We start from the raw sequence: 26,844 nt of genomic DNA, 5'->3' as shown, positions 1-26,844 counted from the left end.
CGCTCGCCCTGATCAGGTCCGGGGATCAAATGAACCTCTGACGGAGGTACTTGCCCTTGGACAGAATTGAATCCAGGACCCATCAGTCCAAGGGCCGAAGCTCTAACCCTGAGCCAAACAGGCTAGGGCTATTAGGTGTCTTAATGTCTGATTCCCTTCACTCCCTTCCTTTATTAATATCTAACTACCTATGCTAATAGAAGATCCCTGACATATTCAATTTTTTAAATTGATCAGACATCCTCTGACCGGGGATCAAACCCACAACCCTTTGGTGTACACAAGGACCTCCAATCAATTGAGCCACCCGGCCAGAGCTGACAAATTCAATTTTTGAAGCATGAGTATTATTACAGCTGGAAGGTGTTACAGTGCTCTTTACTGTGAACAGAAATATGAAATGGTTAAAACATAACTAAAATTTCTTTAATAAGTTTATTAAGTTTACCAAGATGTTCTTTGATTCAGGGTAATAAAGACAGGGGAATGCATAAAATCAGAGAAAAACAAAGTGAAATGTAGAAAAAATGCTACTGCTAACACTAACTACCCTGAAGATGTGAATCTAAGTGTACTCACTGCTAATTTCCTTAACCCAAGCCAAGCAATCCAACAGATGAATCTTGAGTCACAATGTTATTTTCTAAAATATTCAATGCAATATTTTAACTGCTCTTGGATATAAGCATAGGTTTTTGGTATTATTAAAAGAGCTTGATAGCCACTGAGACTAACACTACCAAACCTACTTAAATCAAGGTTTTTTAGGTACCTGGTAGAAACTGCACAACTGTACTGGCTGTCCATTTCTAGTAGGCAAAATCCTGCTGCTGTGAGCTCACTTGAACGCTGCCACCACTCAGACACCCAGCAGTCCCTAGAAATCTCTTTGCTGATGCAGCTGAAGAATTAATCCCTGGCATAGCTCGCTTATCTAGGATCCTACTCCAGCTGTAAGGCCAACCTCTATTCTGATGGTTAGAGATGGCTAAAGTTCTTGAATACTGCTTCTGTTCTGAACTATTTTAGGACAGAAAACAAAATATTGGAAGGTGATATAGTCATGAAAAGCAATGAGGAAAGAAAGCAGAGGGACGCTTTTTTTCTTTTATTCTATAGTGATGCCAAAACTCGCAGTTTTAGGACGTGGAGCTGAATTATTTGCAGCAATGTAGTTTTCAATAAACTGATTTGGTCTAACTCTCTTCATGCCAAAACACACTTAACAGTTGCAGGGGAGTACATTGTATACGAGAAAGGGAGCAAAGGGCTCAGGCTTTAGCATCTGTCTCAAGGGCCTAGTGATGACTTGGCTTAGGGCGTTAGACTGCCCCTGGTTAGAACCTCCCTTCTGGCTGTCAGATGGGAGGAGGGAATGCAGGGGAGACATCTGGGCCCGCACACAGGGCGCATGCCTTGGGACCCATTGCTGCTTAGCATATGTGCAAGACCGAAAGGCTACTTCTGAAAGCAAGCCAGGATTTCATCTCATAAACTAGGCTGGGGCTCACGGTGGCATAGCGGTGTGGGAAGGAGGAGAGTAAAGACAGACAGAACCACCTCCTCCACGCACATCAGATTCAGGAAACTCTGAAACAGGGAAGTCACCATCCTGCAATCTATCACTCCGCTTAGTATTCATATAAGTGAAGTTTCCTTAATGAGCTAAGAATCTGACCTTTTTCATGCCTACAAATGACAGAGATAATAAACATAGCATTCTCGTATATGTTTCTCATATTTTACACATATTTTGAAAATAATTTTTGCATAAGTATTAAAGGTGACAGAGTTGGGACTATAGAGGAAAAGGGAGGTTGATTGCTAAGGCGGGCCTTCACAAAGAGCAGACACTTGACGGTTAGAATCTGATCCTGAGTTTCAGACACATGATTTTTCTTCCCATACTTATTTTCCCCAAGTTTTCAAAAGAACTAATGTATAAAGAAGAACTTCTTTCCTGTACAGAATCAGAGCAAGAAAAGGTACCTGGAGGCTTTTGATGGGAACAAGCGATGAGGCCTGCAAGGCCCAGCACTGCTATAAAACATACTTGCTACCTAGTTCAAAACGCCTTTGTTTGTCTGAGCACAAGGCCCTCTGGAGAGGCTCAAGACACAGTGATAAATGCCTACCCTAAGAAAATCTCACTTCATTTAACTGATTTCGTTGTACATAAAGTTATCTCCATTATACTTCTTTTAATTTTAGCCAAGTTTAAGATTATCTAGTAGGTGTCTTGCTTAGATTTAGGTATAATGTCAGCCATCTATTGACAGAACTTGTATTGGAATGAATTGTTTCTGCAGATAATAAATCAGTTTCATCAGGCATTGATTTTTAAAGCTTAGCTACCAAATGGTCACTTTATAATCAAGCTCTGAAGGAAGCTTCCTCTATCCCCATGTATTCCAAGAGCATTGTTGTACCATCAAATCCATACAAACCTTGAGAATAGGCAGGGTTTTTACTTGACATTTCTATGTTGTATTGTTTTTAGTCAGACCCTGCTCAATTTATTCTGCCCACTGTGTCATATATTTATACCACCCATTATTCCTGCTAGTTGTGCCCACTTATAGATTCTTAGTCACACTTCATCATTAACTCAAGGTTTAGTCACCCAACTCACTGCCTCTTTACCTCAAATTGAGTTATCTGTCCTATGAAGTGAATTCAGCATCCAAACAGACGTCTAACAAGCGGATTTCTTAGTTCCGTAACATCCTCAATTCCTGGGATCTTCACTTTGACTCTATTTCAGTCACTTGTTCCCACAATTATCTAGAATTCCTTCAGTTCTGAACTCTTGAAATCAAATCTCCCACCCACTCATCTGAATCTGTCCCTGCAGCCCACTACATCCGTCTTTCCACCAGGAGCTCCCATCTCACCATCACTTCTCTAATCCCTCCACATCGATGAGCCTCTTCCCCAAATCCCCACTACTATATTTTCTATCTTTCCTATTTCTTTTTATTTAATGGTTCATCATTTTAATCATTCTCTTGCCAACATATTCATTTTTTCTGTTTGCATTTCTATACATGCTGCCAATAAAAATGCAATTTTGCAGAAGTCTAAATATTGGGTTCTCAGCTTTCCCACCCAGCTTTTAATAACTGCGGGAGAAAATCAATTTTAGGTAGACTTGTGATATGCTGCTCATGAATCATTCTGTATTTTCCTGGTTGCAGTAACTATTTAAAATAGTCTTTAATTTTTCAAATAATCTATCCTACGGTAGTTGCCCTTTATTCAAAACAATGTGACAGAGTAATAGAAGCCACTTCCAAGGAACATCACTAAGTTTTACAACCACCTCACATTACAGTCTTATCTCATGGTGATGCCACTTTCATACCCTCTCTATCCTGTATCTTTCTATGTACTCACCCAACCTGTCAATGTTCAAACACATTTGATAGTTTAACACATTTAAAAATCTGTTTCTTGATTCCATGTTTTCCCTAAGAGAATAAGCAAAACAGCCCAGCCAGCGTTGCTCAGTGGTTGAGCCCGACCCATGAACCTGGAGGTCACAGTTCAATTCCTGGTCAGGGCACATGCCAGGGTTGCAGGCTTCATCCCCAGTAGGGGGCATGCAGGAGGCAGCCGATCAATGACTCTCTCTCATCATTGATGTTCCTGTCTCTCCGTCTCTCTTTCTCTCTCTGAAATCAATAAAAACATTTTTTAAAAATTAAAAATATTAGCAAGCAAACACACAGCACTTTTTTAAAAATTTATTTTAATTTAATATATCTTTATTGATTTCAGAGAGAGGAAAGGAGGGGGAGAGAGAGAGGCAGAAACATCAACAACAAGAGAGTCATTGATCGAGCCCACAACCGGGCATGTGCCCTGACCGGGAATCAAACCCTGATCGCCTGGATCCCAGTTCGACGCTCAACCGCTGAGCCACGCCCGGCCGGGCAGCACTTGTTTTTTTAAACTTTTTCATAAATACCCTGCCTGACTCAATTTTATATATTTGTTGTTTCTAATTTTTACCTTCCCTGTACTCCTACCATTAGGAATATGAGCTGCCACTCCATGACAACTGTTCTTGTCTGAGTCGCCAAAGGCACATGTGCTGTTGATTCCAATGAATATTACTTAGAATTGATCACACTTGACCTCTCTTAAGAATCATTAAAATGCAATCATTAAAATGTATTTTTGCCCTTGACTTCTAGAAAGCTATACCTCTGTTATCCTCTCACTGTTTCCAAAATTGTTCCCCAGAATCCTGGTTAAGTTCTCTCCTGTTACCTTTCATTTAATACTGACCTTTTCTGAGTTTTTAATCCTTGGAGCTTTTGTTCTTACCATATATATTTCTTGGGAAATGCCATTCAAGTGTCTTTATTTGTTAACTTGTTTTGGTTTAAAAATATGCCAGAGAGTGAGAACATTCGCATGAGTAATAATTGACTGTAAAGATAGTTATTTTTTATTAGAGACAATTCCTCCAAACCACCTTTCCACTAGGCATCTTGAGAAGTGTTAATATAGAAAATGCATAAATTGAAAGTGCTATCCCTGAAAGTAATTATCGGTCACATTATTTTCTCTTGATTCTAAATTCCATATATTAAAACTGCTATTGGGCATATCCCCTTGATACTCTTTCTGATACTTTAAACTCATCTTGTGAAATATAAAAATCACCATCAACTCCCATCCCTTCTATATTAGCCAGGATAATATAATGGCTACAATAAACAAACCACCAAATCTTAAGCAATAAAGATTACCATATGCGGTAGGTTGAATGAAGGCCCTTCAAAGATGTCCAGGCCCTCAGGCCCAGGATCTGTGAATATGTTACCTTACATAGTAAAGGGGACTTTTCAGATGTGATTAAGTTATTTCAGGGTTTTGAAATGAAGAGATTTCCCTAGATTACCTGGTGATTACAATGTAAATCATAAGGGTTTCTATAAGGAGGAGGCTGAATAGTCGGAGTCGGAGGCGTGGATGTGAGGATGGAAGCAGGGATATAACAGAGAATGATTGGACGTTGCTATGCTCCTGACTTCAAGGTGAAAAAGGGGCCACAAGCCAAAGAATACAGGCAGCGTTTACAAACTGAAAGATGCAAGGGAATGAAATCTTCCTTGAAGTTCCCCCGCAAAAACGCAATCTCTTCAACAAGTTGGTTTTAGACTCACAAGACTCATTTCCAACTTCTGATCTGCAGAACGATGATAGAGTGAACGTATGCTGTTTTGACTCACTAAAGTTTGTTACAGCAGCAATAGAAAACCAATACAAACAACATTTACTTCTTATAACTGCAATCCAACGCGAGTTCTCCTTGCTTGCAATCAAATCGTGCAGATTTCTGGTCATTTGAATGTGTCATCTGAGTGTCACCACAAGAGGAAGAGAGAATCTGGACAATCATGCTTTATGGCAAAGCCTGGAAATAGGAAATATAATCACTCCTTTATGTATCCCATTCTAATTATAAAGGAGCCTAAGGTATATAGCTTTGATGGATACCCAGAAGAAATACCTGACATTAGTCAACATCTAACATGCTTCTGCCATTATCTGTCCTCCTGATCATCAAATACTCACTTCATTCTTTCTCTTGTGCATAAACAGACTCATTCTGTCCCTAAAAGATACTCCCAAATTTTCACCCAGTCACTGCATTGAGGCCAAGGGGAAGGATTTTTGGATAATACTCAATTATCCTGATTAAGTTTAGATGTTTTTTCCTCTGGCAACCAGTGAACTAAAAAGACAAGTTATTTGTACTCTGCTTTCATTTACACCCCATTATACAAAGATGTAACACGGACAGAATAAGCCCATAAATTACTCCAATCAATAAATGTGGGACATGCAGTAGTCAGTACTTACGAGCAATTCTAAACTTCTTCTGAGCAGATATTGAGAAGGGCCCCTTTCCTGGAGTGGCAGAGATTTAATTAAGCCTTGATTCCACTCTCTGGCAGAAATTGCCTTATGTTCTATTCTTCGCAGTTACACTGTTCAAGTGATTCTTTTAGAAAGGATCAAAATTTGTATCGAATTACATCTGAAATGTTGTTGTTCTCAGTATAGTCACCATTAGGTTGAGAGGGAGACATTTGGTGCTGAGAAAGTGGAGAAATGAAGCAAATTTCAGTATAGTGTCAATGAAAAAACTTTGGATAGAATTCCTGAAACATGTACCCACAGGAAACAAAAAATAGCTTAAAAGTTTTGTTAGAATAATAAGGCCAAAGAAAACACAAACCCAGACCCTTGCCAATGGAAAAAAACAAACAAAACTAACTGTTCAAGACTGAAAGCAGATTCTGAGAAATTAATTTTCCATGATCAAAGGCAAGTTGTCAAAACTATGTAGCCTCCATGGAGGTATTATCTACAGGATTATTACTTTAAAAAAAAGGCTTTTTGGATACATGCAAATAAGTATATGAGTGTTAGTATTTTTCAGTGTCAAGAACCCACAAAAAAGAATATTTCATGATGCAAGAGTGGTGGTCAAGTTTAGATTGATGATCCCGAGGACTTACTCTGATGACATAAATTCTACTTAGAGTTGAGCTGTGTAGTGTGTACACTATGACTATTTTTCCTTTCTGTTCTCATTGCCTCTTGTTTTTCAAGGCTAGGGCACCCCTTGAAAAGGTTCCAATACACTTGTATATGTCAGTGGAAAATCAGGAGGGTGTCAAAGCAAAAGTGTATCTTTGGGAGAACAATTTGTGACCACAGGCAAATGGTTAGAAATACCAACTCCAGCAATGAGTTCCAGTATATCATCAACTCAACAAAAGCCAGATTAAACCCATTTGCTCTCACTGTCATCATCCTGGACAGAGGAGCAGGTGGTGGATTTCATGAGGACCCCACCCAGTGTTCAGAAGACACCATGTGTGTTTGTGGAGGTCATCTGTTGCATGAGGTATGTTTACTATGCCACTTCTTCATACACCCATGAGACACATCAAAAAAGAACATGTGGAATCAGAAAATGAATTTTTATCAGAAAGAGTAAGTTACCGAAAGACCTGGTGATTGGCCCAGGCAGAGATGACTAAAATTGGCCCTGAGGACATTTTCCCTTTTCCACACCTCACCCCGCTCACCAAGTACAGAGTAAGAGATAAAAGCAGCAGCAAAGAAATTAAGAAAATACATTTCCTTTGCACATATAATTTAATATGTAGGAAATTTATTGACTTCACTAGAGTTATAATTTTTTCACTAATTGTTCATTTAAAGTGAGAAATTAAATTACTTCAGGTTTCAATTTCTCATCGATTAAGTGAAATCCACAGACTGTTTTCATTATTAAGTTTCTTTCCTATTTACAACTGAGTGTAAGTCCTTTTATCTTCAAGTCTTTTTCTTCTGTCTTACCACTTGGCTATCAGGACGAACATGATGACCTTGTTTATTCTTTCTTTGGTGAGTTTGTGTAGCAATATAAATACTTTTCTCAACAGGTAGACAATTAGACAGATGTAAAGTTGGGTTCTAATAGGTGGAAAGAGAAAACACTGCTTTCAGGTTCAGACTAAACCCATTAGCTGCATGTGAAGATTTAAATAATCTAGTTTACATAATGGACATATTTACACCACATTATTTGCACCTGGTTTACAAATTTAGTGAGCTTTTCACAATTATCAATGATCATAGCAAAATGTCAAATAATGCAAAGTGACATTTTGTTAGGCAGTTATAAAAAATAAATTTTTCCCTTTGGTATTTGTTGACAGTTTAATTTGTTGCAATTTATTACATAAGGTGAATTATCTAAAAATATGTCTTTTTTTCTTATTTTGATCAAGGAAGGAATGAAGAAGAAAAAAGATGAAATTTTAGACCTCTCAATATCACAATATTTAATAGTTAGGAATAAAGAAATGCATACATCTTTTAAAATAGATTTATGACAAAAATAACTGGTAAGTTAGAAAATGTAGATAAGCAACCAGTATACATTTTACACCCTAAATCTCATTCCATAAAAATCATTGTTAAATTTGTTTCTATTACTTTACTCTCTGCATTTTATATTGTGCCTATGTTCTTAAAAACAAGATCAAATATACACCCAATTTTGTAATACTTTCATTTATCACTATATCATAAATAAGTTTACGCATAGATATTTCTAGCAAACAATTTACATTACATTTCATTGTATTGCACCATAATTCATCTAAACAAAGCTCTATATCAATAATTATAGAATTCCTAATTTTACTGTTTTAATGTAGACAGTGATGAACATACTTGTAGCTCCATCCTACCATAGAACTGTATATATTTCCTTGACATAATAACTTTGCATGTGAGTTCTTAGGTTAAAGATTAAGGTAAAATCTAACACTTTTTAGTTAGCATTGCTGAATTGCTTTCAGTAATTTTTGCATGGAAAAAATACACTTGAAGTGCTTATTGTTTTCATCATGCTTGGATTATTTCTATTTTCTATATGTTTTATCCTGTGATATTACTAATTAGTACATATAGATATGTACTTAGAATTATTATTGAAACTTTAGTCAGTGATTTGGAATCTGTTGTATCACAAGAGAATTACTTATATGAGATGTTCATGGCAATATCACAAAGATCCTGAAGTGAAATAACTAAGAAAAGTGGTTTTCCTCACATTGAGCAAACATTGTGGTTTGAGGTCAAATTGCCATTTTAAGAGGATTTGTTGAACATAAATGAATATCAAAGAAATTTCACAAATGAGGAACTGAAGGTGTTCTAATAAAGAACGGTGGAAGAATCTGGAGCTGATCAGTTTCCAAAATGTTTCCATATCCGTGGAATCAGCCCACATGTAAAGCTTTCCAACCCTTAAGTTTCCATGCCCCGGTGGACCAGGGCTCTGAAGAACCTGATCTTATCCCTCCAAGCCTACATCAGAATTATGCCTGAGGCCTATCTTCATACCAGAGGAAAATAAAGTTAGTTCCTGAGATGACAACCTGCCTTACATTGGCCATTTCTACTTAAAAATCTGCAAGCCTAAATCTAGAGTAACCAGGGCTTTCCCTGCTCTGGAACATGTGAAACATATTTTAACTCTGCTAAATTCATATCCCCACCCTGCTTCCTTCCTTATCAAGTTTGGTGTTTTGATGTTGCTTTTTTAAAAAGATAGACATCACTAGTTTTTAATACAACAAATAAGAATGGCACAGAGCTCTATATAAATTCTTCTCTCATTTCCCTGGAGTTTAGATATTAATTTACCTGAGGTCCCTCATAGTATGTTTTAAAGAAATAATAGATTATTTGAGACATTTAATTCAGTCTTTCTCCAAAATTTAAGACCAATATTTGTATAACTGACAATAATAATCAGTTGTTTTTAAACGCGCAACTGAAAATATACTTAATAAAAAGCACATCTTTCTTGTATTGTTCAGATTAGTTTGTTCAAGTGCACCAGCATTTACTGGGCACCAGCTATGCACCAGGCATCTTACTTTGCTCTTTGGCTAAAGTCATGCTCCTATTGTCACATTACCCTCCCAGTGTTTAAATAATGTCAGCCCAACATCTGAACTCAGAAGATCAGAAATAAAAAAAAATAGTGAAGCTTCAGCTTTTGGGAAAAAAACACAATACATAACCAAACTGTGAAATAATTGGGAGTATTAATGGTTGCAAATGATCTTGTTAATGACCTTAATGACTAGTTTTTGTGTGTGTGTGAACATTAATATTTGGACAACATCCACTTATTTTATAGCTGATTCAGAGCTCGTGGATTGGGATATTGATCAGACCATTGATTTGCTGTCTGGCACCCAAGAAAGGCACTTAATAGCTGTCAGTTAATATTTCTGAAAATATGGAGCTGAATGTGATCATGATACTGTTTTGACAATTTACTGGTAAAATGTCAAAATATTCACAAATCAACATATTTAATAATGTCACTTTCATGTATTGCTAACATAAATGCCAATGTGTAGTCATATTTTAAAAACTGCTCATTTACCCTTTGTTCCATGATGCCCGTCACTTCATCATTGATATAGGGTAGAAACCCCTGAGCACATGATAAAAATGTAGTCAAGGCAAATATAAATATATTTAGGTTAAAATTTTGAGCTTTCTATGGATGTTCCAGAAAAGCAACTAATATCCATGCTCTGAGGATATAGTAAGCATTCACCTTTATAAAACCATGATTTTGAAACTGGGATCTCAGAGCAAATATGCATAAAATAACATAGCACTTAGAAATTAAAGATAAACTATTATCCCAGAAAATTAGGCTTTACAGACTTTAAACTGCATGCACATACACATACATACACACACACACACCATAGCTGAGCTATAGGCTGTAATTTCTGGCTTACATAATAAACTGAAAAAGAAAGAAATGAACATTTTATCAAGCACTTATAGTAAGCTAAAAAATGGGCTTTTTCCCCTCTGCCACAATGTATTGAGATAGAGAAAGGAAAGTAAGAAACCACAAAAATACATCTAGCAGCTACTATAAGTCAAGCCTCGTTCAATATAGTTTATACAACCATGGGACGTAGAAAGCACTTGGGGAAAAACTTTAAGGTTTCTCTGAATAAGTTAGAAAAAATGAAGGTGAATAAAAGGGCTTTCCGATAGTTGTGCTAATTGATTACACTAACAAGATATGATAATAGTATACAGTATAATATACATGAATAGTGCAAGTTATTTAGTGGATTGAAAAGGAAAACCCAAGGAGTTTGACCATATCCAGCTCCAAGTTGAAGAGTCTAAACTGGAAATTTATAGTACAAGAAACAAATTAAAGGTACTGTACAGGTAATCTTTGTTAAGAAAAGATTGATGATTGAATTGAGTTAAGAAACATAAAACCCAAATAGGGCCAGTTTGAGAGTGTTTATGCAACACTGACTGGCTGAGATAGATCTGGAGTCTAGATAATAATTAATAGGCATCAATGTTGCCCCATTGGTGAGCTGTTTTTTGTTTTGTTTTGTTTTGTTTTTTGTTTTTTTGAGGAGAAAGGATGATTCATTAGTCTTCTCCATGGCTTGGTTAAAATATTAGGTATTATTACTTAATTATGTTTCTTATGTCTTTTCCCCCCATTTTAGCAAATACAGTGGTTCCCAAAGGAATAGGTCCAACAGGGTCCATTTATTTTACTGTATTCAGAATTTTTATTTTCTACTTCAATCTCTACCACCAAAACAGGACAAGACCAGAAAAATTTAGATCTACTCTAAGACTTAGTTTCCTCAACTATAAAATGGGAAAAATATATTAATAATGGCCATGTTCATATTGTATGAACCAATTACACTAATGTATAAAGCCACTTATTGACATTAGAGCAGGTTTATTATATGCTATTACAATGATTTTTTACAAGTGAGCTAAATATGTATGTATTTAAACAAAAATTGTAATATAAATATAAAAGAAGTTACCCTAGCTGGGTAGCTCAGTTGGTTAGAGTGTAGTGCCAGTATGCCAACACTGTGGGTTTGATCCCCGGTGAGGGCACATTCAAGAAGAAACCAATGAATGCATAAATAAGTGGAACAACAAATCAATCTCTCTCTCTCCTTTCCTCTCTCTAAAAAAAATCAATCAATAAAATTGAAAAAAGCTTTTAAAGGAAAAAAAAGCAAATGTCAAAATCTTAGCTTTGCCAATTTATAAAAGGTAATACTCCAGAACTTCAGATCAGAGATCAGCAGATTAAGAACCACAGGCCAAATCCAGCTCACTACCTGCTTCCCTATAAGCTAAGAGTGTTCTCTATAAGCTAAGTAGTATTTACATTTTTTATATAGTTAAAAAAACAGATAAAAATAGTAATATTTGGTGGCATGTGAATATTTTATGAAACTTAAATTTCAGTGTTCATAAATAAAGTTTTACTGGAACAAAATCATGTTTGTTCATTTACATGTTGTTTATGGCAACTTTTTTATAACCACCAAGTTGAGTAGTTGAAAAAGAGACTATATGATATGGCTAAGAAAGCCTAAAATGTTTACTATGTGACCCTTTATGAAAAAATATTTTTGTTAATTTCTGCACTAGGTCATTTCCATAATTATTATTATGTATGTCCTGATTTTTCCTGATTTTTCTAAATTTAAATGAAATTATTTTTGTAAAATTAAAGTAATTTTCTATTCACCAATAGTTGTAAGTCAGTTTTAAAACACCATCATACTCCACTGAGTTTATAATGCAATGAATCTTTAAAATAATTACTATTAAAATAGAGTAAATATGAAGGCATTTCGATTTCATCACTTAATTTAAAAAATATTTCAACTAATGTTACTTTGAAATTTTGAGTGAACTTTTCAATATAAATTATTATATATACTTTTATGCATTTCATTGCTTACTTGTTTTCTAAGATTGATGTAGACAGTTAAAGTTTCTATTAATGGCAATATTTGGCAAAATTTTGAGATTAAATAATAAAAGTGGCCCCCGGCCAGGTGTGGCTCAGCGATTGAGCATCGACCTAGGATCCAGGAGATCTGGGTTTGATTCCCAGTCAGGGCACATGCCCGGGTTGGGGGCTAGATCAATGACTCTCTCATCATTGATGTTTCTATCTCTCTCTCTCTCCTTTCCCCTCTCTGAATCAATAAAGATATGTTAAAAAAATAAATAATAAAAGTGTGCCCAAGGATTTTTATACTTGGCTTGTAGGTGGAAAAAAAAAAATCTCTTAACTGGAAGTATCCCAGAAGAATTATCTGTCCACCCTTTCAAATAACATATGGTTCACTACAGTTATAATTACTGCTTTTTTTAAAAAACGACCTCCCATTGAATTGAAATAAAAAGTCTATTAGCTCCTTTGAAATAAGACAATTAATTATGACCTTTAAAGGCTGCAATTAGAGAATATTTATCCTGTGTTTATGCATTCTTAAATCACAAATATATATGATATATAAATAAAACCATATATACGCATGACTACATGTGCATATATATATATAAACTTCCAAGTGAGGGAAAAGATGTCCTCATACATTCATTCCTTTTCAAACAACTTACTGAAGAGCAATAATTTATTAATATTCACTAGGCTATACTATATGTAATATAAAGGAAACAAGTTATATATCAATTTCATTTTGAAATATAGAAAGAAGTCACCTGAAAAAGTTGTAGCCAAACTTATCAGATATGTATCGCTTTTGAATATTTATGTTTGCTGGGAGAGGTAAAGTAGGGGGCTAGGATGAGGTGTGACTTTAATATTCCAAGAGCAGCCAAATAAATAAAATGATACACAATATATTATGCATTAAGCTCTCCAAGGGACAACAATTTCATAACCTCTATTTGCTATGTATTCTGCATCTGTTTGTTAGATTGAGGCAACCAAATATTATACATAATTTGCATCTTTGTTTATGTCTTTCAAGGTATCTAGAAAGTTTATATGCATAGCTTTGATGAGCAATGTGTAGTTTAATGATGTTTATTCTAGGGGTGGCAAGTGAAAATTGGATTCTAGGAATTTAATTATAGACCATCTTGGTGCCTCCTTCTGAGTCTAACAGAGAGGCAAATTTGATAACTAGTTGCAGGATTTCATTGAAAAACTCCCCAAATGAGGTGTCCTGCTCATACCTTACATTTCTGTCTATGCAGATTGGTCAGTGTTAGAATGGTTAAATATCAAGAGCCTCAATTTTATAGATGTATATATTTTTTTACTTGTGTTTATTTTTCCCTTGATGAAAATTTAATATTTTTTAGACAGAAAGAAACAGTCTTTTACTTTAAATTAAAGTAACCAGGCCTCTTCTTGGTGTGAGACAACAGGTTTACATGGAAGATACAAAAATGAAAAGTATACATCTCCTAGTAATTTTTCCAAGTCATCATTATTATGCATGGAAAAGAAAATAAAAAGAATATGTTTTTACTTGTAAGTAATAGATTTATTTAATATTGGACTGTGACCAATTTTAAAGTCATAGTTTATTCCTAGATTTGGAACAAATAAGCATCCATATTGAGCAGCAGAAGGGCTGTTGTGAAGCTAAATGGACTATGAGAAGTTCAGGGCAAACAGATACATTTAAATTTTTAAAAAATATATATGTCTTTATTGATTTCAGAGAGAGGAAGAGAGAGAGAAACATCAATGATGAGACAGTCATTGATTGTCTGCCTGGAACCCACAACCTGGGCATGTGCCCTGACTGGGAATCAAACCGCAACCTCCTGGATCCTAGGTCAATGCTCAACCTCTGAGCCATGCCAGCTGGGCAACTTTTCTTCTTTCTTTTTTTTTTTTTTTTTTTTTAATCTGAGCAGGTAATTTTTTTCAGGGTTGTCCCTGAAAAAAGTAACTCCTCCACCTAATTTAGTTGATTCTTCCTTCCTATTATTAGAACAAAAGGAAGCAAGAAAATATTAAAAACACAGAATAGCTAAAGGGTGACAGAACATTCAAAAAGTTTAACAATATTCACCACGGGGTCTCGAGTACTGTAAGAACCTGGTCTGAATCCTTGGACCGTTCTTACAAGTTCTGTGCACTTAGCCACGATCTTCCTCAAACTCTCCTCTTCCCAGCTCATACTTAAGGCCCGTCATTGAATAGCCTTGGCCACTAGAGCTGCTAGATTTTCAAGGAAAACCAGAATTTTTGGAGAACTTTATGGCATTGGGCATGGTGCATGATTATTGACTGCTGTTTGGAGTGGACAAAAGTCTAGTTTTTTCTCCACAATTCCCCCAGAGGCAAGGAAGAGCCTGGATATCACCTGAAAGCCCATCCTCGTTTGGCTTCCTCCCTTTTCCCAGTCTGCTTCTCTGGCTCTGTTACTAATTTCTTCTGGAGCAGTTGTTGCTAAATCATTTGCACACAAATACTTGGGTCTACTTCTGGGAGAACCCAACGCTAAAACATACACTCACACTACATAGAGGACTGTCTTTTTCTGAGCCTAAGTCACCAAGAGTAGTAAAAATAATGTGCATTTTCACAGTTAGGGTTTATGGTTAGTTGAAAGAGATAATTTAAAATATGTTCCCAAACGAGTCTGGTAAGACATCTATAGTCAGAGAAGAATGATAGATACTTTTAATTTTGCATATTAATGAAAAACAGCTGCTTAGAATGTTGTATAGAATGATGGATTAAAAAATATTTTGTTTTACAATCAAACATTAGGGAGCCTAGTACATAATAAAAGCTAAATAAAATATTGTTGGAATATCTGCTGAATAATGATAACAAAGGCAAAAAGAAAATAAACTCCACTAATTTTATAATTATGACTTGATTATACTGTTTCATTATAAATTTTTGGATTACTTATTTTTTACTTAAGTAATCAAGTATGCTTTCTTCTCTTCATTAGTACAATAACCTATAATAAGTTTTTCAAAAAAGTCTGTTTCAGAGAGAGTTCCACTTATAGATACCATACTAATGATTCCAGACAAGTATCCATTTATATCAGCTGGAGGGAAGGGCCAAAGTTTTCTTCCTTTATACCTAGGACCACCTATTTAAAGAAAATTATCAACAGATTAGCTATGTTTCTAATTTTCAAAAAATTAAAAATACATCGTGGTCGGGGGAAAAGGCATGTTGGAGAAATTTTTCTTTTATAAGAAAGCATTAGAGCTCTTATTGAAACTATATTAACTCAGAGAAACTGATGATCTCCATTATCTGAGCCAGAAATAAAGGTGCTGCTAAAAGAAAGATACTTAAATCAGAAGCTATAATTAGTGCCTGTAGCAAAGAAACGTTCCTCTTTCATCAGAATAGAAAGTCACTGTAAAATGTAACCTTGTAAACAACAATCAATAGTTAACTCTTGAAGATATTGCAAAAGTCTAACAAATCTTCAGTATAATGGATTTTTGAAAAAATGTTTTAAAGAATAAGGTAGACCTATTTTTTTTAAATACGTTTTTATTGATTTGAGAGAGAAGAAAAAAAGGGAGAAGGAGAGAGACACATTGATGGGAGAGAGAAACATCAACGGGCTGCCTCCGGCAGGCACCCTAAATGGGGATGGAGCTCACTGCCTGGACCTGTGCCCTGACCAGGAGTCACACCAGCGACCTTTGGGTGCCCAGGACTGTGCTCAACCAGCTGAGCCACATCGGCTAGGGTGGTATAATGGACTTTTAAAGTTCAATATCTTCCACCCCTGAAACTTCCTTGTGTCCTAAAGAAAAATCTCCTTGCTAAGTTTCCAGCTAGAATTGGTATTTTACTGGTAAATGTTAAGCAGATGATTGGAAATTCATAAATACCCTGGTGTGAGAGTAGAGTCAGGATCCTGACCCTGAGATCTGTGTAACGGGAAGGTTATCTAACCTCAGAGGCTCACAGGGTCGTTATTGGCACAGTGGGCTCCCGGGGGTGTTAAAAGGCAAGGGGGCAAGACAGAGGCGGGTAAAAAAGGGAAGAAGAAAAAAGAAAACAAATTCCATGGTCCCTAATAAATATGCAAGAGCCTTAATTACTAAGGCTGAGTCAACAATGACAGCCAATAGCGAGGACACGTTTAGTTTTCAGGTTTTATTTTATTGACTATTTTTAAGTTGAGAATTTTAATATCTATACCTACCAGGGCATATACATATTTAACAATTGAATACACCTGGGGGCAGAAATTTTGAAAGAATGCTTAACTTTTATTTTATTTATTTGTTTGTTTGTTTATTTATTTATTTTAAAAAATATATCTTTATTGATTTCAGGGAGAGGAAAGGAGAGAGAGAGAGAGAGAGAGACAGAGAGAGAGAGAGAGAAGCCCACAGCCCAGGCATGTGCCCTGACCGGGAATCGAACCCCGATCGCCTGATCCTAGGTCCACACTCACCTGAGGAGGCATGCTGGGCCAGGCAGAATGCTTAACATTTAAATCATTAAGGGGAAAACCACAAGTATTACTTACACAGACAAATATGGAAAAGAATATATAAAACCAAAATAATACATTACTATACAGCATAAATAAGATAAGCATAGCCATTGCAACGATAAATGTCAAAGTTTTACAGGACGTTGTAAATCGACAAATCTGTCAGGCCCAGTAGAAAAATCAAAGGTTACAATGTGCGGTGTAAAAATGAAAATCTAAAGCTAAGTGAATCAGAGACAAAACAAAATACACAAAAATGTATTACCAAAATGAGTACAAGATAAGTAGGAGTTATGATATTAATACTAAATAAGAAGTTAAAGCAAGAGAGGAAAAACAAAATATACATATATGAACATTTAGATTAAAGAATGGAGTTCTTCTAATGAAAATATGCTTCATGAATATCTGCAGCATTAATATCAACAAATTATGAAAAATATATCAACAATATGTATCTACATAATTTGTAACTGTTACATTTTATTGTATGGTTTTACAATGACTGATTTACCTACTTCCCCATATGCTTGGAATCTTAGAAATATCTAAATTTTACAATGTATATCAAACCATCATGTCGAATACCTTAAGTATATACAATTTTTATTTGTCAATTATACCTTAATAAAGTGGGGAAAATAAATAATAAATAGATGATAGATAGATTAGATAGATAGATGATAGATAGATTAGATAGATAGATAGATGGTAGATAGATAGATGATAGATAGATGATAGATAGATAGATGATAGATAGATAGATAGATAGATAGATAGATAGATAGATAGATAGATAGATGATAGATAGATAGATAGATGATAGATAGATAGATAGATAGATAGATAGATAGATAGATAGATAGATGATAGATAGATGATAGATGATAGATAGATGATAGATAGATAGATAGATAGATAGATAGATAGATGATAGATAGATAGATAGATAGATAGATAGATAGATAGATAGATAGATAGATGATAGATAGATAGATGATAGATAGATAGATAGATGATAGATGATAGATAGATGATAGGTGATGATAGATATAGATAGATGATAGATGATAGATAGATAGATGATATAGATAGATAGATGATAGATAGATAGATAGATAGATAGATAGATAGATAGATAGATAGATAGATAGATGATAGATAGATAGATGATAGATAGATAGATGATAGATATAGATAGGAACTTTATTAACGTGGTGGGGAGGCGTGTGTGGGAGGAGGAGCACTCTGCAGCATGATTAGACTTCAGTCTTTCACGGAGCCAATGCCTCTGGTCTGTGAACTTCACAGGAGTTTCTTAGTTAACCACCCACCACTGGAGGGACAGGATGGCTAGGGTGGGATAATACCCCAGCAAGTTAGGCTCTGATTAACTAGTTTCCCTGAGGGAAGGGCTTGTTAACAAAATGCTTTAGCAAATTTCAGAACGGTTCCTTTTTCCCTGCCCTGGAAATATGAGGGGATATTTCTCCGTGGGAACCTGGCAGAACTCTTGGAGGTAAATCCCACAATATTGTTGTGTCCTTCCCTTCACCCCCCATGACTGGGTCCTCCTGGAGTTTTTAACTCTCAGAGTCTTTCAAACTGAGCCTGCAGGACTTCAGTTACAGTTCAGGCTGTCCTGCCGGGGCCCTGGTTTCCCAGGCGGGTTCCGCTCACTTGTGAGGGCCACTCCGGGAAGCCTTACCTTCCTTATTCGCCTGCCTGTATCTCCAGTCTTGAGGGCAGTCATTGGCCCTATGCCCTTCACCCTCGTATGAGTTAAAGAAAAGTTTTTGGTTTTTTAATCTGTTTAGCTTTTATTTGTTGTGAGGACACAGTAGTGACTTCCAAGCTCCTTACGTGTGGAACCAGAAACAGAAGTCACCGTGGTATTTGTGAATGAGAATTTTGCAATACAACTTAATTCTAAGAGCCTTAAAACTATTGGCTTTTACAGGCACCCCAAAATATGGTACCTTGGCAGCATATTGAATATCTTAGGCTGAAAGAGTTTAAGAAAATGAAAACAGTGGAAAGAGAAAGCTCACTGACCTCCTCCCACTTGCTTTTCTCTGAAATAGGTCATCTAACTTCCTTGTGAAAAGTCCCTTCTCTGTGCCAGTAGGAAAGGAGACATTTTTATCACCAGAGAAGGGGAAATTGAGGCCAAGGTATTACTCATCTCACTGCATTATTTTATATACATATGTATATATATATAGTGGCAATATAATGGAAATATGTTTATAAAACAATATCATAAAAAAGATAGGTTTAAAATTTTGTTATATTTTTAAAATTAAATATTATACAGCTATTAAAACATAGACTATCAAATAATATTCAAGGAGATGCCACAAATACTTGAAAACTGATGTTGAGAGAAAAAAATCTTAACAGTATAGTCTCATACTTTGATATATATTTATCAGTTGTCATTATATATTTATTTTGAGATATTTATCCAAATTTAATAAATAATGCCCTTACTTCCAAGCAGCACATTAATAATGAAAGGAGGTTGAAAAAGACAGATGGAAACTTAAGATTATTCAGCAGTTAAAAGATGTGTGTGTGGCACTGTGTTTTATACACAGATCTTATCAACGCTCCGTAACAATGCTGCTAGTTACATCCTATCACAAAACTTCAAGGGTTCGGAAAAGTCAGGGGGTCTGGTCTGGATGAAGTAATTCTAGAGTTCAAGCCTGGGCTTTCCTGTCACTGTACCCCTAGTTTTTTCCATTAGAGAAGTCCACAATGCACCACGTAATAGTCTTTAGCCACTGGCAGCAGGTCCTGGAAGAGCATGGACTGTGCCAGACAGCCTAAGTCCAGAAATTGTAGCGAGAGAGAGGGTGTAACCCTTCTCGGTTCTCCTTCAAGTCTGGAGAAATTCTCAGGGTTTCCCAACCTGTTTCTGCCTCCTTTTACTGCTGACCCAAACGTAAAGGGAGACGACTAAACTAGAACAACAACAACAACAAGGTAGGCCCTTAGGTAAAAGATGTGATTTTAAGAACACTGGGCTTCTGGGGAGAGATTTCTGAGAAAAACAAAATGAAACAAAACAAAACCCTTACAGATCCCAGAGGCACCTCATCCCTTCCCTAGAAGTGAATCCCTCTAATTTAACAGCGTTTCTTTTGCAATGCAAACGCTTTAACTTGTTTATAGCCCAATTACAGGTAAAGGGAGTAAGAATGTCCATTTGAATGATAAGTGAGGGTCAACAGGGAAGAAAAAGAAGTTAATGGACTGAAAAGTAGAAAGAAATGATGTTAGACTATTGTAGTGAAGGGTTTGGAGACTGAAATTTTGAAAGAAGCAGTTGGAAGAGAGAGACAGGGAAGCACAGCTTTGGGCATCTTCAGCTGGTCACCCCAGTACCCAGAGTATCATCCCTACTCACACGGAACCATTCTTTGTCCTACAAGGAGCCTGAGTGAATTTGAGCAGGTCCCCTTTTGTTTAAGTTCTTATTTTCTCTGTGAACTTTATTTTATTTTTTCCATCACCATGTATCGCAGCCACGCCATCTCTCGCACCTCCCCTCTGCCCCTCCTGCCATCACCACACTCTCTGTGTGAACTTTTCAAACATTCATAGTAGTAAAAGGTTTTTATTTTTTCAGCAGAATTCAGATCAACTCTGAGAAAAAAAAATCTTTGGGGAAAATCAATAAGTAAACTAGTAGTCAGCTAAGCTCCTCTTTTCATTTATTGTCTTCTCCCTTCCTTCATTCCTTCCTTGGAAGCTCCTTCCTCACCTCTTCAAGTTCTTTTTTTTTTTTTTGTCCCTCCCACCTTTGGTCCTACTCCCCAGAAATATTCACTTCATTTATTTCACTTCTTGAATGTGGTAGGTCCTTTTCAGATGCTAAATATGAAAAAACAATGAGACTTTATTCATGTGCCCAAGAAATTTGTAGTATAGTATTGATATACCTATAAATAACTAAAAAGAAAGAAATCCATACTTTAAAAAAGTAGCAAGTTGGCTAAATTTTAAATTATCAACTGAAACAAAATTGTATGCATTTACTTCAGCTTTTAATTTAGTTAATGAAGCATATCAAGATGGTGATAAAAAATTATCTTTAATTAAACAGTATATAGGTATCTGAATCAGGATGTGGGAGCTTTTGATATTCTTAATCTAATCCTGGTGTTTATATGTTAATTCTTGATTTTATTATTCATTTTCTGTAGAGTATAATTTCTATGCCTGTGATTATTATTATCTGAAGGTGTTACCACTAAGACGGTGAGACTTTGGTTCCTGAAGGAAATGTTTCAGTCAAGAGACAAAGTGTAGAAAAGTAAGTAAGAACTTATTGGCCGCGGCAAAAACACACTTGGGACAGTGAAACAAGGAAAGGCATGGAAAAAGCAACAGGAGAGCCTAGGCTGGGCTGCTTTGGCTCCCTGGGAAGTCAGAGAAAAGGGGCCCTTGGAGACAGGCTCAGGGTTTAGCCTGGGATGAGCTGCTGCTGCCCATTGCTCCCCTGGTTGCAAGTCCCGTGGGGTCCCTTAGAGGGAATAAGGGAGAAAGGAATGGCGTGGTTGTGCTCCCCTGGGGGAGAGTACAGGTTGGGTCCTTCCTCCTGAGCTCATTTATCTTTCTCTTGCAGGTGGAAATTTTAGGGGAGGTCTCTGAGAGGGTCTCAATAGAATATTCGTCAGCTTCCCAGGTGTGCTTTTTCAGGGTCGTGGTCTCCACTGATTGGTCAGTGCCAGGGCAGGGGGTCCTTAGTCAATAGAGCTGGCCAGGAGGTAGCCACTGGCATCTGGTTTTGCTGCTTTCCTGGGTCTGGAGCTGAAATGCAACTGAGGCCTAACTGTTTTCTTTAGGAAAGATGTTATCTTTAGGAAAGGTCAGGGTGTCTAAACCCTGTGACTATTGATATGAAGAGTCAGGGGGTCCAAACCGCATGACCAGCAGCAATATGCTGAGGGAGGCTAGGGTACCCTGGGGTGAGGTTCTTGTTTTCCCAGTTTTACCCCTTAATAGGCATCCAAGGCCTTTTGCCCTGGTAAATTTCTGTACATGGCCTATTGTCCTTGCTCTTCCCATGTCTGTCTAACTGCCTATGACAGGCATTGAGGGGCTCACACTCTAAGGCAGGGCCCACGGAAGCTTTGGCCCAGGTGGAAGTGGAGTATTTGGGGTGCTTAGGGGAAACAAATTTCCTGAGGCTCCCATGAGAGGATGGGGTTTCTTGGAAAACTTTATTGATGATGTAAAATTAAGGGGGTTCCCCTCCAAGGTTTGATCTCTGTCCATCCACCATAGGAAAAGTCCAGCCTTGTCTTCAGCAGAGTCAGAATTAAGGCCATTGTCCAGAATTGCGGTTCCATATTAAAGTACCGTTCAGTCCAGTACCTGTCTAGCTTAGCAGGCGTTCCCAGCTGTAGTCCATTGTGTGTGGGGGCTGCATGGCCATGGGCTGTGCAGCTGCTTAAGGCTACATGGCTATGCAGAGAGAACAGGCAAGCACAAGAGCAGAAGAGAGAGGGAACTCTTTGTTGAATTTATCGTTCCAAGATTTTGTGCCCTTCCAAGATTTTGCCACCCCCCTAGACAGTGATCTTTTTCCCAGGCTAGGCTGACAGAAAGCACCTTCCCTATGTTGCCCCAACTTCACTGGGCATGCACTCATCTCCCCCTTTGTTTAATCCCTTCCCCCAGTGATCTTCAGGGAATGGACAGGTGGTTTCCTGGGGAGTGTGAAGCTGTAACTCCCTGGTGAAGCTGCCCAGATGACCATGCTTATAATGTCTGATCTCCCCTTTGCCTTCTTCCTATTATTATTAACTAGCTAATTATAATGATAACAGAAGGATGGGGGTGGGAGGTTTTGTAGAATGGAAGGTCAGGGGCAATTAAAGAGATGTAGTGTAAATTGATACATGCAGCTTTATGTTTATTTGTATTTGCATTATTTCCTGTAGTAAGTATTCATGTTTTCATCAGATGTTTAGAAAGGTCTTGAATTCTCCCACGTTTACAGACTATATGTCTAAATTCAAACATAAACTAAATATCCTACTTTTAATTTCATTGGTCCTTTAGTATATATTTTCAAGTTGTTCCATTATCAGATGGGCATTTTAAGAACTTTGGAAAACACACCAAGAATATCTATCTATACTCAATTGAACATTTCTCTTTTTAAACTCTCTGCCTTAGCATAGCTCTGCATAATGCACTCACAGTAAGTATAGTTTTGTTTCATAAAATTTCATTTTACATGATATCAAGATTATACTCTATACTACTCTAATTACAGAGATTGACATTTTGGATTCTTTACAGGAAGATGATGCCTTGACCGTTTTACTCTATGTAAATATTTGATTTTTTATGGCTGAGGGAATAAAAATACCATGCGCTTTAGAATCACTATACCAATGCAAACATATTCTTCTTCCAAAATTCTGCAGTTTTGCACAGTCTTTAGTTCATGATGTAATGTCTATATCTACACTGGTCAGTAAAAATGACAGTGGCAGCAAGAACAGAAAATTAGCTGGATGCAGAGAATTAATTAATCTTCCAAAATGACTAAAACGCAAGCATTTCCTTTAAAAAGTTGGCTCTTATTTTTTAGTGCCACCCACAGGGATGTGAGGAAGCACACAGTGGTGATTACATAGCAACAGAAAAGCTATTTCGGATCCAAAGCTAATAGATTGCAAATAATCCAGATGTCGCTCTATGTGCTTCCCAGTACCACTACTTCCAAGCTAGAGATATGCATTTATTTACTTATTTACTTATATTCTTTTAATGTTTATTGTGGGTTTGCTTTTTTTCTAGAAAGAGGTAAAGGAAGAGAGAGATATTGAGAGAGACATCTATCGTTTGCCTTCCTTGCACACCCTGACTGAAACAGAACCCACGGCCTAGGTATGTGCCCTGACTTAGAATGGAGCTTGCAATCTTTTGGTGTATGTGACAACACTCTAATCAACTAAGCCACACTACCCAGTGCAAGATATGCTTTATTTTTTTAAGAACTAGATAGTTAATGCATTTTGACCCCTTTCCTTCAATATAATTCAAGAATTATAAGAAAGAAAAGCTCCACTGAGAGGTGTTTTTCTTTTAGCCTCAGAAATGCTGCTTGAAACTTGGAATCCTCAGGTGGAGGGTCATTTATTGGTCATGCTTCTAACAGTTTAACTGTCTTGGACCAGGTTTTGCTAAAGTTTTAATAAGCTAAGGGTGTTCATGTGGTGTGAACTAAGTCATAAAGTTTACTCCTATAAGTGAAGCATTGTCCCTGCTCTTTACCACCCTGTTTCCCTCTTCTTAAGGCCTGTTCAGAAGACACCTGTTTCCCTCTTCAGAAGACACCTGTTTAAAGACATGTTGCTTGAGGCAGAAATAGCAGCCTTAGAAAATGCTGTGGTTGATTTATCATAATTTATGCTTTTTTGTCAGGGAAAAGAAGGCTGTAGACAAAAACACTAACATAGAAGAAAAATAAAATTTAATTAAGCCACAGCGAAAGTATGGCAAAGGTACTACATTTATTTATTACACTATTTCTCTCTCAATATTCTTCTCTATTATTATATTCACCAAATATATAGAGTGACAACTCAAGGCAACACAGTGTGCTAAAATTCCATGTGGCCCTAGGATAAAAATAATAGTCCCTGGCCTCTTTCATTATACCTTCTGATAGATGAGACAGACAAAAAAATCATTAGTCATTAATTGTAAAAACAATATATGATAACTGGAAAAACTACATGTAAGATATGTGAAAATGTCGAAGTATAGTCATACATAAATAAGCACACAGTCATACCTGTCCCTTAACTCTAATCCTCTGACATCGTTTTTTAATATTTTAGTGTTCTAGAATTATATCACCAGTGTTTTTCTCATTTCTCTCATGTGTATCTAGCTCTAGCTCTGTATCTTTATTTGTATATTTCTGACAAATAGTATGAGAGCAAATCACAGGATTCTAAGAGAGCTGGCAACTGGAGAAATCTACCCAAAGCCAAAGCATCACAGAGAAAAGGACATTTTTACATGGACTTGGCAGGAAAATAGAGGTTAACATCTCAATGCTTGTGAAAGATTATATGAAAGTATAGCTTTCAGGATTTGTGAAAGCCTGGAGGTGGAAAGAAACAATATGATTTCTGTAATGAAAATAAGTCCACGATGGTTGACATGAAAAGCTAAGAGGCTTCCAGACGGCAGCAGCTGCTTTTGTGTAGCCAATGATACAGAAAGCTTCTCCGGTAAGGAAAGCCACTGAAGGGTTTTAACCAACTTATAAGTGGGGATGCAACATTGGGAGGAAAATGTGGTGCAGAGAAGTAGCTGGAGAGAGAATAGTTAGAAAACGATGACAGTGGTCCTGGTGAGCAAAGGTGAGAGTTCAGACTAGGCTCATGGCAATAAAAATAAGATCTCTTAATGAGACAGAGCATTAATAATTGAAACCAACACACCACACCCACACACACACACACACACACACACACACTCACACACACACCTGGACATTCGTAAAACCAGAGGGAAAACTTTGGGACTAAGGCAAAGCCTCCCCGCCCCCCCCAAATGAGGCACCTAAATTGAAAATATTCATTTACTTTCCAATTTGCCAAACCCAGGTGAAACCCACATAACGTGTTAGTAGCAATACTATTCTACATTTTAATTCACCAAAGAATTGAGATACATACATTTTAAACTGGGACTAAGTGTCTTTCTACCTCTAAAATCTGATTTACCTCACAGACTGGATGTTGGATTTCACACTTCCTTCTAAAATACTTAAGAAGGCATAGAACTGGATAATTTTTTTTAAATATGTTTTTCTTGATTTCTGAGAGAGGAAGGGAGAGGGAGAGAGAGAGAGAAACACCAATGATGAGAGAGTCATTGATCAGCTGCCTCCTGCATGTCCCTTACTGGGGATCGAACCCACAACCCGGGCATGTGCCCCGACCTGGAATCGAACCGTGATCTCCTGGATCCTAGGTCGATGCTCAACTGCTGAGCCACGCCTGCCGGGCCTGGATAAAAATTTTAAATAGTGCATGGAAAGTAAGAATGATAACCACTTGTAAGAATCCGGAAGAAATTTCCAATTAATAAAATGTGACTGTTGATTTGTTAAATCACTACCCAATCCTCACCTTAAGCTACATCCCCAAGTCACCTCGGAAATAGAGGAAATAGGACTTAAGCCAGCAAAATGGGAGTGATCAACTTCCCACACAGGTGAGAGACCTTGTTCCCTGCCAACCATAAAAGTAAGTTATTTTCCACCTTGTATCCAAGTGAGGAATGGTAAGAGACCCTGTGAAATATCTCTTCTACCTTGGTTTTATCCAGTCTCTGATCTTTATTTATCCAGCAAATTTTTATATAGCCTTTGATGGCATTGAACTAGAAAGGGAAGATTCAGGGGTAAGGAAGGTTTGCATTGGCCTTGTCTTCCTGGGCTTTCAGGTTTCAGAGAAACTGAAAAGTTAAGATTAATTGGACAAGATGATAATTCACAGGTTACACAACCTTTTGAGTCTCAGTGCCATGCTACTCAGTGGTCTTCCCTGAATCTCCCAACTTATTGATAGTATCATGGTGGCCTATATTCTCTGTAGTTCTTTTCAGTTGAGTGTAACCAGTTTGGCCCTGAAAATGTGTAGCTATTATCAGCATCACTCATCACTCATCACTTATCACTTATCACTTGTAACCCTGATGGTAGAAGTTGACAAGTGCCTCACAAATGGCCTGTGAGATAAGAATATTTTATTTTTGAAGGGTTGCAAAGAAAAAAATAGAGGAAGTGAGAGGAGAAAAAGTAGAAAAGGAAGGTGGTGGTGGAGGAGGGGAAGGAAGAGGGAAGATTGTGGGACAGAACATTTATATGCCCTGCAAAGCCTAAAAT

The sequence above is a fragment of the Miniopterus natalensis genome, chromosome 13 (assembly GCF_054644295.1).
Source record: "Miniopterus natalensis isolate mMinNat1 chromosome 13, mMinNat1.hap1, whole genome shotgun sequence".
NCBI lineage: Eukaryota > Metazoa > Chordata > Mammalia > Chiroptera > Miniopteridae > Miniopterus > Miniopterus natalensis.
Note: the sequence above shows the minus strand (reverse complement) of the source record.